Below are 13,776 nucleotides of genomic sequence, written 5' to 3'. Positions count from 1 at the left end.
AAAATAACACCTGGAGCTAAGCTTCACGACTGATTTTTAAACGGCATCGGCAAATTGCATAAAAACAGTAAACATTAAATGTTTTTTGCGTTTTTACAATAGCAGATCATTTTTTATGGAACGTTTTATTCCCTTTACATTGAATTTACTATTTTATGCAGGAATGGATTTAGATTTTATACAAAAATTTATTAAAACTCATCAGTGCATATTTCGTTTTTTTTGAGATTTTGAAAAAAATTTATATAAAAATATCGCTTAGATTTTTTGAGGTCTATGTCGTGTTAAAAAGAAAATCTCTACTAATGTTAGAGCCTGTATATATGTATATGTACGTAAATTGAGAAGTTAACATTGTACTATTAAGTTCGTTTGAAGTGGGTTTGCTGAAAACTCGTTAAAGATCCAAACCCCATATCTTGCTTTAGAAACAGAAGATTTAAGCTATCCTTATATAAGTACATTGGAAAATACTATAAAATTCGACTTATCAACACATTGAAGAGATTAAAGAGGGAATGGATTTTGCCTTATACACGGTGATTTAGTAGCACAGCATTAAATCTTCAGAACATAAGTATTTTGATCAATTTACGATATTTCAATTGTAAAAATTAAACAATTAAAATATATAAAATTGAGGTTTTTCTCCGTCCAGAAATGTCTAACTAAATGTATATCCAGGGGCTACATTTTTGGGAGCTCGAAAATATTTATGCGTCTATTGCGTCAGAGATTAATATTTATGAAGAAATTATATATTAGGAAATTCTGGCTCTTTAGCTCAGATCGATGTACTGATGAAAAAATCGTCGTTGAGAGCTAAATCGAATATGATCAAAATTTTTACACACATGTATACATATGTGTATTTAACAGAGCATAGAGTGCAATCACGCATCAAAATTGCTCGAAATATTAATCTACATAAAGGTTCAATATAGTGGAATTGATAGCAAGTTCAACGAAAAACGGATCACTACATACATGCGTGCGGTGATCTGCTTTGGCTATTGAAATTATTTTAATTCTGATAGCCGAATTTGTTTATCTGAAGAGTATCGCATGCGAGATGGATGGATTTGCGTGTATTTACATTTGACTGTCGCTCTTCATAAAATATTGTCTTTGAAAAAGACATTTCTCGTTGAAATATGGATATAAAGTTTCATCGTCCTTAACCTGCTGCAAATGTTACTGTATTGATAAAAAGGCGCCATTACATATCATGAAAGAGTTCAATAATTAATTATATAAGAACCAATAGAAAGCCCATTTTTTTTCTCATACCGACAACAACTCAACAGGGGAACTGAAAAAGACTACATTGAAATCTAATCCGTTCATCGCACCGCTTATGAAAAAACGAAACGGGCGAAACTCCCAAACTTCTTCATTGTTTCAGGGTTTCTGTGGGTAGAAGTTTAATAAAAATAGTAATAATAGAAGAGGGCTTGAAAGGGTCCCGGTTTCAGTTTTAGCTGTGAGGGTATTACAATCCCTTTTCACCGAGTTGTTTCGTTGAACTGGGTGTCTGTCATGATTTTTTCTATTATTTCAAGGTGTAAGCTGCACAATACGATCTTTCACCGACCGGATTTACAGGCGATTTGTATCGGCGACCAACAAATTAACGATCAAAAGGCCATAAATTAAAAAAAGTCTTTGCACGACAAGCAGCTTGTTAAAATATGGCAAGCCTCTTTGTTCGATAAACTCATTAACCGCCTTATCTGATCGTTGACCATATGCACATAGGGTATATCACATTGCAAATCATAATTTAATAATATTGCAATTAAAGATACAATGTAACGTGAATATCTTTTATTCAGTTTCTTTTCATCATTTAACGGAAAGACAGAAGAAATGTGGCGTGTCCATCGACCATAATTCCGAAGCATCTCACCTACATATATGCATATCAAAAGGCAATATGGAACATGGCCGAGCATCGGTGGCATGCCGGCAGCCATATTGTTTCACACTTTTCTTTAATTACAAGAGGCCATAAAAACCACGACTGGCCCTTTGTTGGGCCGCCCCATGGGTGCTCCAGAGGTGTTGGGCACGACACATGCAGGAGAACGGTTCACGATGCGGTTTAGCAGGGTTCCATTAGCGGCGACCAGGACCGTATTCTTTATACTTTTCAAACGACCATGAAGATAATATTAATCGATATTAAATTGAATCCCCCCAAATGATGTTTGAAGAGTCAAAATAATAACAAAGGAATTAATTCCTTATTGTCTTATCCAACTTTTTTATAATGTAGCACAAAATCATGGATCCAAATTTAGAAGCGTAAGGTCCTGTAATTTTCATAAATTAATCACAGAACCAAAAAGAGAAATTCACAAATAAGCCTGACCGAGAAGAACTCTTCTTAAAATAAGGTAAATTTGGTTCACTCTTCTGACGACTTTATTAGCGAAACACTCAATATTTCGCTCCAAATAAAAGTATTGATACAGTTAGTATTATGCTACCAATTATTTAAATCTGAATGCAAAATAGCGTTGAAGACCATTAAACCAAATGCTTTTACGTTGATTGGAAGCAGAAACGATTATCTTGTCCTAAAGTCACCAAATGTCGAAAAGTAAACATGACTAACGTTATGGGTTTTTAAGTTAAAATCTATTACAGCAATTCTCAAGATAAATGTTCACTTAGTCCGTTTCATATCCAATTAGGATCAAGCAGTGATTAACTTTAACCAGAGTCACCACCACAACACTAAGCCCTCCGCACCATCAAAAAAATCTTAGATGGTTTTAATAAACTACTCTATCTTTAATACCGTGACCCATGTACCAGCGACTTAGATAAATTGAACCTAAAGGAAAGCGAGAATAAACGAATCATAGAATACAGGACCTGCTTTTGATGCGAATCAGTCAGGCGTATATTCAGTATTTTAACCGCTGTATAGAAATAGAGCGAAGGGTCATGTGGAAAAACTCGTAATTAGCAGGATTACTAAGATGGGTGGAAAATGGTTCCCTAAATGGGTGACAGAGAAGGATCTATTCAGTAGAAGCGAGTACGGGGAACACAGAGAGTACTGAATTCGTTTATCTGAAAGACTCGTTAGCATATGTTCTATATGAGTTTGCAATGGCCCCCTCATACACAACTCTTGAACAATATTATAATGCACATATTTGGCAAAAGCCACAGATTATCAAGAACACTTAAATTTACCTGCAACAGCAGAGTGTACCATTTTAAATCTTATATTAGGATCTGTTTTACTGTTTAAAATGGTAATGTTACCAAGCACACTTAGATCTACAACAGTGAGCTTGTAGGTGATAATTTTTGAACCTCATGTAAGTACTGAGACTTCTTCCACCATACTAAGGTCCAACTTTAGTTTCTTAATTTTTTACCAATGTCTAAAACGAATACGTTAATTTCTAATATCTGATTGCCATTGTCTTTTCCGAATAAATTATTGTTACACAGATGGACAGGTAAGGCTTTCGTCTAAAATAAACTCATTATTATTTAACCAAGTCACTTTCAATAAAGCGGAAGCTTAAATAATTGATAGAAAGGGTGCTTCGTCGTAGCCTGTCTCCCAACCTGCCCCGGTATAGATTTTTCTGTCAGATTTTTAACATCCGGTCAAGGCTTTTATGCTCGACTATATGAATTTTACATACGAGTCTACTGCTTATTGATTAAACAACTTTAGAAAGCTTTTTGTAGTTTATTTTTTGGAAGTGAAAGATATAAGAGGGAACACAAAAGTCCTACACATCTCCCATTAAACCAGCTCTGGTATATTAGGCGGATGGACTAAACACTGAAGTAATATTTACTTTATTAAAAGATGATGTTTTTAACTTACATTATATTTTTGTTGGTGCTTATTTTCAAGGCGTGTATAGTATAATTTTATGCCCCTTACCTGAAGCTATTATTAGTTTACATTTTTAATGGGGACGTTCTACTTTTCCTTCTTCATAGCTGAATACATTGACAATAACAACTTATTATTATCCTCCTATTCTTTTCTATTAATTTATTTAAAAGTTAATGATTTAATTTCTCGCTATCACTTTCAATGTAATTTTCTGTTACCAGGAAAATGATATTATTGAAAAATTGTTTTACCGAATCTACCTATGAGTTTGTGAATTTATTTATGCATTTTTGAAATAATAGTTGAAAATACGTCGAGATTTGAATAAAATATAGAATAATACAACACTATAATACACACTCTGATAAATGAATGCGAAATAATTAAATTTCTATTAACATCTAGTACATGATGCCAGAATTTCTTTGAGGGATCGAAATCTGGTTTAGTTGCTATACTGAACACAAATTGTCTTCTAATCCTTCTTCTCCTCCTACAATCGAGTTATTTTGAATTTTATATCATCTGATTCAGTTTTGAGCAATTAAGCACATTTTGAACTAGTCTGACTCGAAACATGAAGACTGAAAGAAAAACAGTGAGTGACAATTTCGAAACTTTTACTAAGATTATTCTGGGTTACCCAAAACAACAAATAATTGCGACATTCGTTTGGAAATGCACCAAAGTCGTTAGGCATTTTGTATTTGAGACAGTCCACATTGCATTGCTCTGAAATAAAGTCGTCATAATCCGCCTAATTTGGATTTTTGATTGGACTTCCTGAGAATCTGTTTTTGGTCTTGCGTATCTTTATTTGCTTTGCATATCTCTAGAACTTCATTTCTCCCAACGAAGGTGGAACTTGCAGATTCTCAAACCCATCCACCCAGGGGCATTTTCTATTCGACCTTCATCATGGATCAAAACTTTTCGTGAAACCAAAACAGTGATTGCTTCCACAATTAAGAGCTAATCATCTAAAACCTTTCAAGGAAACACATATAGTACCAAAGGAAATGCGAGAACTACTACTTGCAGCCGTATTCATTAGTGAGATTATGCATACATTACTGACTACTATTAAGATTTCGATAATTAATGCAAAATACGCACATTAGTTTCGTCCCTCATACGGACACCTATTCAATTGCACCGGCTGAAGTTCTTGTTGGAGGTTTAAAGAAGCATAAAAACATTCCATTTATCGCATCTTGAGTTTTGCTTCTTGAAGATTCATTCCTCTTCGGTACTGTAATATGATAGGAGTGTCTTTCCCAGGAAATGTTTATAATGACCTTAGAGCATCCTAACTATGCAGGTCCGCAATTGCTCTCTCGACGCGGACTTTACTTTGAAGCCACGTTGCTTCGCATGAATTCTTCAGAAATGGTTAAGATATTATTGGATATAGCTTGCATCTAGGGAACCCTACCCAATGGATAATCGTTTATCCCATACTTGAAGGCCCATGGCCCACCCATTAGGAGCGCACCAAAAGGCCTACGGCCCGCGGTCCACCTAGCGAAAGCCTAATCACAGGGTTCAAGGCCCTATGATTAGGTTTTAGCTGAGATACTAAGAAGATATCGAGACGATATGGAGAAATACTGGCGATCTCGTAAATCTCCTTTTTTCAAGCTTCTTTCCAGTTCGCCAGAATGGTGAACCCCACTGGGTGAAGCCACGACAATTCTCTTTACACAACATAAAAAAATCCTCTCCAACAGAGGGTCAGAAGCGCCTCCGTTTTAACTACCAATTTTAGCATTCCATGGGGGATATTCCCCGGAATTACTGAAGCCGTAATGAATGTTTTGCTGGCAAATTAATTTGACTTGTGACAGCAAAATTATTCTTATGAGACGATTCAAGTAAACTAAAGTTTGAGCATAACTTGGGCTTTCCTTGTACAATCAAGCTTTAAATACCTAATTTAATTATTAAATTTGATTGATCGTGTATCAAATGATGTTTCAAGTCGAAGGTGTTGTTTTTGAATTCTCTCGCCATTATTATATCATTCCATTAAGATTGCACCCCGTTTCACCATTTGCACAAACTAAGTTAAAAAATGAGAATGAAATGCAGCGTATTTATATCTCCGAGTGCTCTAGAAGCGGCACACATATTGTTCTGTCAGAAAGTCGCTTAAGACATGGCCCGTAATAAATGGCGGATAAAATATGAGTCGCTTAAAGAGAGTTGTTCGTTTAAGTCTTCGGATTGTCCCCTTAATTATTGCGGATGACAACGAGATAATTGGGCCCCGAGAAATATATTCGTTGCCGTTTCAAATGTCAATGTTTTTATTTTTTCGCGTTCCTTTTCGGTTCGGTTTGTCCGCTCGAAGTTTTAATTGTTAAGCTGAACGAAGACGGTGTATACCTTAACTGTTGTACTTGCAGGCCGTTAACTCTCTTTACTTCTATTTTGTTTTAATGAATTGCCGGATTTCCAATAAGGACAGTCGATGAATAAATGAATATTTCCTTGCTTCGGCTTTGCTTGTTTTGCGACGAAAGACAAAACCGACAATTAAGCATTTTTTGAAAAGCACGGAAATCCTTCAGTTTGTGCTAATGCTTCCTGCAACTCGTAATCGAAATATGGCGGAGCTGAAGGCACTCGTGCCCAATTTGGGCGTTTTTTTTGTGACGAAACATAAAGGTTTTGGCAAAATTTGTATTGAGAATATAAGCTATTTCTGCTGCTTCCCGGGCCTCTCTTACAGCCGTTGAAATATTTCTGATTTTATAACGATTCTACAACGAATACATTACATATTCCGCCCCATTCTTTGAGTTTCTTCACCTTCGATTTTCTCTCGTTCACATATTTATCATTTCCGATTTCTCGGCCTCACATCACATCATTAGTTTCCCTCGAGTTTCTATTTGGACGCTCAGCGAGTCAACTCAACTGTCTCTAATCTATCCACAGTTGTCCACTTCATTTTCTCTATTTTAAGTTTAGCAACGTTATTACACCTTCGCCTTACGCCAGACGATTAAATATTTTCTGGGAGTTTACCATAATTTTAGATTTTTGCCCTCAGTGAGCCCACCTAACTGCCTCCTTGATATTTGGTTTTGACACACTGTTGTCAGCACTCACCACACAAAAAATATCGTTGCTTGAAGCTCTCGTTGTTTTCTAACATTCCAACAGTTTCTGACATTCAAAGTGTACTTAAATCTAAAATGTAAAACTGCCTTTGTTAATGTTGGAACGCACGGGAATTAAAAGGTACAGCCTGAGTTTGGAGGAGGTTTACATTTTAAGCTCGGATTAATTCCGGAATTAAGATTTTAAGGCCTTATTTATTGCATACGATTTGCGTATATGCTCCAGTTCAAATTATGGTTTCTTTTGAGGGATTCCGCTTTTGGCACCGAGACAAGCCCGATGGGATAAAATAATAATCGCGGTATGCTAAAAGGGGATTTGTGCGAGGTCTGTGAAAAGTAACGATCGTGTCAACGGCAATGTAATGATTGCATTTAAATTGGATGCCGTTGAGTTGTTTTGTGACGCTGATCGTTTTCTGCCCGACTATTTCAGCGTAAAACTGGACTAAATAATTTTGCAGTCCATTTATTCTACTCTGCATCCCCTAAATTTAATTTTCCAGCAGCTTATTGTGGAAATGTGTAATTCCGTAATTTAATAATTATAATTTCGTTTGTTTCAGGTAAGTCGCCGTCATTAACCGTAAGTCCCCCAGCACCAGCTATCAATGGCACATCGTCTGTGAAAAAGCAATTTTTCCAACCTCAATTCATCTGGCACTTCAACCGCTAAAACCCACCCTAATAAGCGAATTAAGGCTAGAAGGGCCCTATGCCAAATCCAAGCAGTGTACGGCAAGGCCGGGGCATACTATTTAAATAAATAAGAGCAGCTATTAGTTGCAGATGCAGCTGGAAAAATCAGCGGTTTCGGATTAAGCCAGGGAAAGAAAAAGGGGCCCGAGTGGGGCCATAAAGCCATTAAAGAAGCACACTAGAGAACTAATGGTTCATTTCGAGGAGCAGCGACATCGATCGGGCTTGGCTTATATTTCGTGCATGTCCCGAATAAATTTCGGGTTAGTTATAGCCCGCAGAGTTCTGGGTTAGCCCGCTTAAGATGTTCGGACGCGACAGAAGGGAACGCCCGCTCGTGGGCGAGTTTTCGAAGTTATGGTGCTGGATGACCTCTGAAAATTGGAATTTAGTTAGTTAATATAAAATTGAGTTTGAGGAATTGGGTTAAGGATATTGCCTTAAGGGAGGGTTTTGCGACTAAACTTATAATAAAGCCGTCAGTGTGGAAGTAGAGAGAATGACTCGGAAAAGTCTCCTTCTCTTCGTGGTTTTCCAGAATTTTTAACATTTTTATGATTATAATTAAGTTTTCTATTGCTGTGCCCCTTTTTAACCTCAAAGCAGACAACACTTTCAATTACAAGATGGGTAGCGGGCTTAGGGCAGAGAATTCAAAAACCTCCGCCTTTCAGGAAAATTCCAAATGATCAGGGAAAGTCACACTGACAGTCCCGCATTGATTACCTGACAGTAACTGTGATATCTCTTGATCCAACGGAGCATCTGAGGTCAATAAAATAAATATTGTTCCTCTTGCAGAAGGAGTCATTCGTGTACTCCACCAATCGAATGGATTCCGCTTTTGGCATGCGAGAAATGAAAAAACGAAAATTTAACTCGTGTCATATTGCGGGACCTCGATTCGCTCGTCCCGCAAAATCCCTCTCGTTGCAGAAAGCTCCGCATTTCCTAACTAGTAACATAAATAACTACTGTTTGATGAATTCTTAGGTTTTTGAATTATTAGTTAAAGGTCATATAAAACCTGGCATGTTCAAATGTCATAATCTTCCTATCGTATACTAATATATAACATTTGCCGACTGCAAACATTGCGTGATCAAAGTGCTACCGTCTGATTACCTTCCAGGTTCCGGGCACAATAAATATTAATACAATAATTATTATTATCGCTAAATGGTTTCATTATTTCTTTGGCGGCTCCTTACTATGTGTTCCACTGTGTGCTCCGTTTACTCTAGTGGTTAGGAAAATTATAGTCTATTTGTCATCATCTTCTAGTATAATTTGTTCCGGTTCGTTGTGGGATTTGTTTGTTCTAGCAATACACCAACCAGTCTATGTAACATTCATTTTTAAGGCGTGTTTCAAACACGATAAACAAGATGTTATTATTTCAATTGCCTCATGTATTGCGAGGGTTAATTTATCACTATTAGGACCAAATTATTAATGTGCTGTTAACTTTAACATCAAGATAGTTATAGAAGTGAAGAATTTAACCAGTGCTCCGGCTCACGGTTTCACGGTTTCTATGAAAATTATTTGCAGTTAAACTTGACAGCACATTAATAATTCGGCCCTATTTAAGGAAGACACCCTTTTTAATCGATGATACATGTTTGAAGTTCGTGCTGGTATATTGAATATATACAAAGGGGGAATATTTAAATAGGTATGTTCTAATACAGAAGCTTAAGTGACATTAATCCCTTGCTTTGCTACCAGTTGTGGTATCCGGTTACAAATTTCCAACCTCGTACGAAACCGTGTTTTTTACACACTCGCGTTGACGCGGGTATTAACGTGCACGCACACATATAGGGTTGCCTTCGACCGTCGAACTTGATGGATTTCTTATGTAAGGCTTATTATACTGTCAAAACAGTAAATCTGTTTAAGATGTAAATTATTGTTAGTTTTGAAAGCTTTCGTGGTGGGTGAGCCCTTGCCGAAGTCCACGCTGAGAAAGAAAAGTAATGACGTTAATAATAATAATAACTAAGAACATTCGACAAGAATTTGCTAAAAGGCCAGAGCACAGACCAATTGTGAGGTTCTTCCGCATGCAAGAAGAGGTGTTTGGATAATCTTCGGGTTCGCGAACGTCTGACTTGCGAAGGAAATGTGGCGGTTAAGAAACTATGAGGCCGGAGGTATGCAGACTATGCAATTCTAGTATTGAAATAGCCATGAAATAACTCCCAATGGGAACAAATCTGGTTTGGATATGAGTAGCAATAGTATGTTAAAATCGCCAAATTCCATTGAAGAAGATTAAAAGATTTATCCATCACGTCGAAAAATCTTGCATAGATTGCCTTAAAAATCACAATTTTTCCTCTTCTGTTTGAAAAACTCCTTTTAAAATCTACACTGAATCTCCAAAATATGGAGCTCTGGTCCTTAAAATTACCAAATATATCCCATTACCAAACACATATCCAAATATTAAAAACTGACAAGCGTAGTAGCTGTATTTTTTCACATCCAAAACATAATATTTTGATAAGGGGAATAGCGTTTCAAAAGGAAGATTAGGGCAAATTCTGGGGCGAAAAAGTGCAAGAATCGGAAAGAAATCAGAACTATACAAAGACCCTTGGCGAAGGAAAAACACCAAGAAACTATTGAAACTCCATATTTCAGAACCTCTCACCGACGTCCTCTATATGGTATGATTAAAATACATTGTGCGCACCTTTAGTCCAAGATTGCCCGCATCCAAAATTCACTACACTGAATTACTCATCAGCAGGTAGAGAGTACCACATTTTCCTGCAATGGCATTAAAACGGCATCTGCTTGCTAAACAGTAGCCGAATTTTTGAGATCTCGATTCGATTTCGACTGTTATTTTATCAAATTTAATTGCCTTATTAATTCACTTTTGGCAACATTCCATAAAAACATTAAACATATAAAAATACAATTAAACTTGTTAAATGACAATCGAAATCGAATCGGAGTGCAGATACAGAAGATATTTTTCATATAGAATTATGATGTTAATCCCAGGAACCATTCTACTCTCCGTTTAAAGAATTTTATCCTTAAAAAGTACAACAAAATTGGTCATAATTAGCAGAAATAGCTAGCGGAAGGAAAGTAATTACATCGATTTCCAAAACGTCGCAAATTTAAAATTAAATCGTATTTACCAACAAATAGAGTTGCATTACGCTTGTCATTTTTACTTTCACGAGAATAGGGATACTTAAATAGGAAGCGAAATAAATTCTGCAAAACTAACTAGACGCTAAAGGTTGGATAATTTATGAACTGTCAACGTCAACTCTAGATAACTGTCATGTTGCTGAAAGTTGGCCTCAAGCTCTCCCCTTAATGCAGAAATTTCCAAAGCAAGGGAAATTATGGATGTAAAGGCCTATTAACAAACTACGCCTGCGCTCGCTTTTGCTTTTTCACTTTTAAGTTCAAATGTATAAACATACATACATGTACAATGTAAAGGATTTCATTTATAAACTAGCCTTAATGTAGAGCTTGTTCTTAAGTTAACGTTTAACTTCGCTATGTTTTATGTGCGCAGTGCGTGGTTCACTTGTCATTCATAATTGCCCAATACGTATTGTCATGTGATTTATTTGACAGAATAGACAATTGATAGACACTCGATATTCAACAATCAAAAATCCATCAGTATTTGTGGGTTTTTGAGGTGCTATGGAGGTTTTATACAAACGAATTCAGAAAAAAATATACAACATACCAAAAATCGTAAAAAAATTACTATGTATACATAATCTTAAAATATAATGTCAAATTTTTGCTTTAAACTAGCAAATTTATGATATGGACTATTAGAGATAGAATTCGCCGTTCACAATTCGAAACCCATGAATGTATGAAAACCTCTTAAAAACGTAATAGTTTCTAAATTTACTTCTCAACGTTCACTTTTTTCCTTTCAATTGTTAAAGGCACACACAAAGAATTTATACAGAATCGCGTGTTGTTCAGCAATAAAGATTTCTCGTGTTACCACTGCACCGTAAACATAATAATTTTATTAGACATTTTTTTATTTTTTCAGCACTATGTGACTGTATTTCGCAAACCACGTGTTAAGCTCAATACAGGCCTTTGTTTCGTCCCATGCCATTTTTACCTTTTAAATAGTTCACTCAACTTAGAAAGCTGAGGACAACCTCGAAGAACAATATTATTCTTTTGAATTAGTAAGTGATCAACGATTACTCCGGAACTGTCAATCTCAGTTCGAAATAAGCTGTTTGGTTTCAGTCTTAATAATGTAAAGAACAAATGTTAAAATGCATGTGTTCCAATTAACACAAGCCGCTCTAATAGTTTACGCAAAAAGACCCGGCTACTATTTGCTCACTGAATCTACATAAAACAGTATGTACACATTGCTTAGAAACAAAGGCACGATATTACACAAGGAAATTATGCAGGTACATACACTTAGGGCATAAATATATACCGGGAACATGAGATGAAAAAGAGTAAAGTAAATATTTAGGGCTGGTAAACATTTGAGTAAACAAAATAAAAAGAAAAAGGGAGCAGAAAATCCAACAATAAGTAGAGCTTGATGGCCAGAGAAATTGTTTCGCTAAACCGAGGAAAATGGGTTTTTGAACGAGAAGGTGTACTTTGTCATGGAAAGTATAATATTTGCAGTTAATCTTTGTGTGGATAGATCAAGAGATTGGAATTGTGGGAGTTGTTGACCATGAGCAAATTTTCTTATTGGCCATGTTCAACATTTTAATTTTTGATAACGCCTCGTTTTAACGTCTTTAAAATCCCAACCGTAGTACAATTACGTGCTGTCCAGGTATATCACAAACATAATAACAGTTCTACGTTAGCAATACACAGTAAATGATAGTATTCCAATAGGTCTCCACATTACTTTTAAGAAAAATATTATTTTAATTAGTGGGAGGTTGATGAAAGTACTCCCTTGCTTCCTTGTCCTTAATCTCATTTAACCAAGCCTGCATCTATTACTCTTTACGAAATCCCCATGCTGAACTTCCTCATCATCATCTTGGGCACACTGTATTCAGAACTCCGTCTATCCGAGCATACCACGCCGAGTTTTAGGTCACTTAGTGCACACTGTTTTGATTCCCTAATTTGCTATAAGACAAAAAGAGTTATCTAGTAAAGTAGTTCAAAAAATAAAAAGGACGAGTAAGTGCTTTTATTTTGTTATATACCAGTGTGCCGTAAAGTGGCTTTACTTAACACAAGTGAGAGCTGTAAGTAGCAATTTCCTTACATGTGTCAGCATCAAGAATATTAGTGAGCATTACCTAACCGTGGCCATTGACATGCGCTCCGAAAAAGCTTTTCACCACACGTGAGCGTGTAAAGATTTTACCGCACGCTAATATCTAATTGAACTCACAATCAACCATTAAGTATAGACGTATGTGCATGCACTCATAAGGAAAATATTGTATTTAACGCGTGCCAAGGTATCTTTACCACGTTTGATCGTTGACGAAACTTCATTTTGGGAAAGTGCCACTTTCCGCACTCTTTAGATAAATAATTGTTGTTAGGTAGACATTGTATTTTTCATTTTATTTGCAACACAACATATTCTCAAATTCCAATCACGCAACGTCTAAAAGTAACTTCTTAAATTTAGTTCCAGCACTGTTTCGGCGACCTAATAAGTGATTTATAACAATATACTTTTTCCAACACGTTCGCCAAAGATTGAATACCAGATACCATATTATTACTCTTAGGTGTGGTAGATTGTAATTAAATTTGCCAAGTTGCATGCATACCATTTAGGGCAAAGCTTTTTTCGTTGTTCCCAAAAAAATTCTGAGCATTTTTGCATAATTTCGAAATCGAACGATGTCATTAATTGAAATACTAAAGGTGCAAGTAATCGGCCTGTTAAGCACGCACACATTTTTCCCTCAGAAGGCGTTTTATAGGCTGACAATGGCTTCAAATTAGAACTGATTGATTGCAATGACTAGACTAAATTCTTACACTTCCTTCAAATTGGAATGTATCTAATTGGGTACTTACTTCGCTTATTTTATTCTCCAT

The 13,776-nt window shown here is 36.1% G+C and overlaps 1 protein-coding gene across 2 annotated transcripts in view; it reads left to right on the top strand.

Moving 5' to 3' along the window:
• Window positions 1-13,776, top strand: part of LOC136419671 (ephrin-A5-like) — a 313,490-nt gene that overhangs the window by 161,376 nt on the left and 138,338 nt on the right. The window lies entirely within an intron of this gene.

Source organism: Euwallacea similis, chromosome 3 (genome assembly GCF_039881205.1).
Source record: "Euwallacea similis isolate ESF13 chromosome 3, ESF131.1, whole genome shotgun sequence".
NCBI lineage: Eukaryota > Metazoa > Arthropoda > Insecta > Coleoptera > Curculionidae > Euwallacea > Euwallacea similis.
This window is presented reverse-complemented; position numbering and strand designations above follow the sequence as displayed.